Source organism: Typha latifolia, chromosome 9 (assembly GCF_019914945.1).
Source record: "Typha latifolia isolate L0001 chromosome 9, TyphaL0001v2, whole genome shotgun sequence".
NCBI lineage: Eukaryota > Viridiplantae > Streptophyta > Magnoliopsida > Poales > Typhaceae > Typha > Typha latifolia.
Window position 1 is genome coordinate 1767249 of NC_133094.1, and position 4765 is coordinate 1772013.

Here is a 4765-nt window from a genome sequence, read left to right on the forward strand (position 1 = left end):
ATTAAATTTAATTAAAATATAAAAAAAATTTAATTATTGAATTAGGTTAAGAGTTTCTGAATCAGCTCAGAAGGAATCCCTAAAATTAAAGTAAACAAGGCCTAATATAAAGTGTCTCTGCAATTGAACTCTTTATCATAGATATAAGAGGCTCTTCGGAATCTGTTATTTTTGGAGCTAATGGGTGTGTGAAGTTTGAATTGTATAGTTGAACCCATTGGCTTCAAAGCTTTTGTATATTTCGAGCTGAGAAAATGTAGTGCAACATTATTACATCATCCTCAGGATTGCTTTGGAAAATGCTGCATTTTTTGTGTGGAGGAGTTCACCATATTTTCCTTTCCTTTGGTGGAGTTCGCCTTGTACCCTTTCCCTTGTGGATATATGGGCTGATATGCCCCTGCATAATTTTTTTTAATTTTTCCTTCTTTTTGAGAAAAAAGGAGAATGAAATACTTGAATATCCTTTCAGATCGCGTCACTTACGCCCTCAAGCTAATCTTTTGACTTTTATAATCTCTCGCTCTCAATTTTTATAAGATAAATGATGCAATACTTAAATATCCTTTCAGACCATATTAGATAAGGCCTAACTGATAAGAACACATAAAAGATGGAGGGCAAGAGAATGGAATAATAAGCCAAAGAAGGGATTGGAGAAATCTCTCACTGATTAATTCAAAATTCTGCGCACTGATTTTCTTATCCAAAGCATTAAAATCCTACGTTTTTTCTTTATTTTAAAAAAAAAAAAATCACCTACCTTTTATAAGAAATATCTCCTCAACACTATGGGATAATTTTGATTTACCCTCATCTTAACATATTACACTTTAGATTTGTATATTCTATCTGATCCAAGATGATACGATTGTGTCTATAATGAGCCCATATGTATACATAATAGGCTATTGGACTAGGCAAAAGTCTTGTATTCGTTTTCTTTAACAAGTTTTTTTCTTTTTTCTCTCCCTCTCTCTCTCTGTATATATACACACATCTCATTCTGTTGACTACACGTTGCAAGGCATCATTAATTCTTATTATTTGGCTGAAATGATTAGGGCTGGTAATGGACTAATGGTCATTTTCATCCTTTTGGAAGGAATAGCAATAAATACTATCTATCTATCTATCTATCTATCTATCTATCTTTTGCATAAAAGTGCTTGACACCAGACATCAATTCCAAGAGGAAGCTGCTCAAGTTCGACGACCTCTATTGTTATTCCACATCAAAGATAAAAATTGCACTCTTATTTTAAACTATAATTAAATATAAAAATTATTTTTATATAATAAAAGTCTCTTTTTACAGACGAATCGCGAAAAGCCGGACAAAATTATTGGAGGAATATGTACTCTAGATGGGGGACCAGACAAAGAAGAATTAATCCCAACCCGCACGTACCTATCTACTTCCTTTAATTGTTCTCCGGTGTTGGCTTATAGTTTGGGAGACTTGAGCAATCGCGATGATCGGGGTGACGAGGATGCTGGTTTTCCGATGGAGAGCTCCTCAGGTCAGACTTCTTCAACCAACTCACCATGCATATATCTTTGCTATGTTACAAATGAAGAGTACGCATCCTACTCCCTTGATCTTTTATTCTTTATTCCGTCCGTAGGTGAAGAAAGACAAACATAGAAAATCACCGTGGGAGAGAGAGAGAGAGAGGAAGATGAGTAGATCTCATCACCGGAGTTGGGACTTGAGACAGTAGGACTGAGAGGAAGACCAACATGGAAGGAAATCCTCTCGTCTCTCTCTCTCTCTCTCTCTCTCTCTCTAAACAATTTCGTATCTGACTTTAGAAAATAAACATGCCAATTCTGGATAGTCAAGCAAATAGGAATTCTCTGTACCCATCCCACCTCTTGTCTAGACCTAGACATGGTCATCAGGCGTTAATCGTATAGACAGTTGTTTCGAAATTTCACGGTTAACAAATATATATATTATCAGAAAGAAAAATGAATTAGGTTATATAATTCTCGAAGACCGCTGTTAATAATAAAAAAATAAAAATATAGAGTGTTATTTAAAAAATTTCCAAATTATAGAACAAATTATTGGACTAAATTTGCACTGAGTCCGACTCACTCGGGAGTAAATGGATTCATTTCAAGTTAGAAATGAATATTTACTTAAATTATGTAAAAAGAAGCATTGTATGACTCTAGAACCTATATAATATGAATAATCTCTAGTGTGTAGTTTTGGATGAGAAAATATAAATTAATATAGTGTGTTTTAACTTTTAGCATCACAATTTTATGTCAAAGCTGTGACTTGCTGCTTTGGAATAAGATTATTCTATGTTCTTTTATTTCACAGTATGTTTGCTATTTATGAGGAATTTGAATCCGATCTATTATGTCCGATTGATTTGAGTATGACATAATTTAATAATAAACAGATCAGATATAAATATTGTAATAACTTTTTCCATGTAAATTTTGATTCGAGTCCAAGTCTAACAAGCTATATGGATATGAATCCAAATTTTATTTATATATCGGATCAATCAGATTCGGTTACACATCCAAACCATCAAATTAATGCATCTTACATCGTTTGCACAAATAAATGATGTAGGTTGGAATGTATTACCTTAAGGCAACAGCAGTATCGTCAGGACGTATGTGGAAAGTGAGGTCGTACTTATTAATAACAAGCTGATGATGAGACTCGGATGGAAGTTGTAGGCTTCTCTCCCAACATATTGAGAATATAACACCATCGTCACTGCATGCAGAAAGTAGAAGATTTCCAACGACAAGCCTTTCAAATTATCTTGGGAGGCGACACTGCTTGTTTCTTCGTTGATGAATCGTTTCTTGAACCAATACGCTGCTCGGCCGATAACAATAAGGAAAGGGAACAAAACACCGTATATGCCCAAAACCTCAGCAACGGTGACAACATTGGTGGATGCTTGCAACCCCAGTACAATGTAACAGAGACGTTCCAAAACAGCAACTAGGAGTTTTCTACTACTCCAACTGCCAAGTGGTGGCTTAATGGACGTAAGCAGCATAACAAAATTGCCAAAGAGTATTGCAAGAAAAGTGGCACATACTGAATATTCGACAACAACTTTCTGTTGGTCGGTGATGTTACCGAATATTATGCCTGCCAATACTGTACAGCCGACATGAGTACCCTTGGATGAGATACCCGAGGTGAACTTGAGCTTAGATTCATCTTCTTCATAATCTCTTGCGCCGCGGCCAAACCAGCTGCGATAGCCTTCCATAAAGAGGCGAAAGATGACCACCAGGATGGGCGGCAAGAGAATTCCAAGACTGAGATATCATATGGTGTACCTAGGTGAAGCAAAACACTGGCTGCCATTATCATCACTGAAACACTGGATGAGTAGGTTAAGATGTACATCCTACAGTTGGCCTCATTAGGTTGCCACCAGCAGTGAAACACCCTAACCTCCATATACACGTGTAAACCGCGTGGGTAAATCCTCCCACGCGGTACATCACATGACCTGTCAGTACAAGGATTTCACAAGGCACACAACCACATAAATTCACCATAAAACTCAACTAAAGGAGTCCGGATACAAGTTCCACAGGCCACAACAAGCCTTCCAAATATACATCCAAAATATTATGTTAAAGTCCAAAAAGATACAACGTCATCATCATACCCTCGCAGGGGCTTAATACAACTACGTACGTACTAAAAAAGAAAGAAAGCGGCTACTCCTCGCTACCCGCACCTGTAGCTCTGAAATAATATGCCACGAGGGGTGAGCTTACAGCCCAGCGAGTAGGATTCATGCAATCTAAAATAATGACATCACAGGTGTATATCCAATGTATGCCTAAATTTGCTAACGATAACGACATGCTTATTTAAAATGACTTACCACAATTTACTAAGTCAATGCAGTTGATAAAGATTACCAACCACTATCTTGGAACATGCTAGTTTACCAAACATATTATGATCAGTTCACACAGATATAAAGTTTGAGACAATATCTTATTCGTACACATCTCAATCATAGGTTTACATGTTATGCATAGCAATAAAATAGCAGTTTAGTCATCTCATGTCTACCAAAACAATAATCATACTTATCATCGCTCACCGAGCTATTCACCACACAGGGTAAATACTCCTACGAAACAATCATCCATCATCACATACATCGAGGGGGGATATATACACATCTAGCGGTAATGTCACCTACACGTGTATGGCGACACTACATGTGATCGGTTGTCTGTGGCCATCAGACTCAGGACCCCGGTCGTAAGCCCATATCTCACTCTCTCTAAATCATCACCGCCCTCGGCGGGAGAAACAGGAGCCCTCGGCTCATCAACCGACGCCCTAACCCTGCGTCGTCGGGTACCGCTAGAATTATATCCCCGCCTCACAATCATGTGCTTCTATCATTATGATCTAGTCCTAACTATGCAGTATAACTACCTGAATGCCACACAGGCTTCCCGACCTCAGGTGTAGGCCGCTAATAGTATAGACATATATGATACACTCGCCCTAACCACGGGCCGAGTGAGTAGGGGTACTTGCCTAGTCGAAATTCGACTACTAATGATAGGTGGAAGTGGTGCGGTGTTTATGCGTGTATAAAGCATGTTATAGTCATCATGATCATTACAGTCCATATTCACAAAGAATCATACATCTATGCAACGGTATACCATACGGGACACATGTAAAGCATTATCATACACATTATCTTTCTCATGATACTATGCTTTGAACAGAGCA

The 4765-nt window shown here is 37.8% G+C and overlaps 1 long non-coding RNA gene across 1 annotated transcript; it reads left to right on the top strand.

The window, feature by feature from the left end:
* The first annotated feature begins 1467 nt into the window (after positions 1–1467).
* LOC140795371 (uncharacterized) lies at positions 1468–3559 on the top strand. Its single transcript, XR_012110290.1, has 2 exons — positions 1468–1581; positions 2600–3559. It is a non-coding gene; the product is annotated as an uncharacterized lncRNA (long non-coding RNA).
* Positions 3560–4765: the final 1206 nt, after the last annotated feature.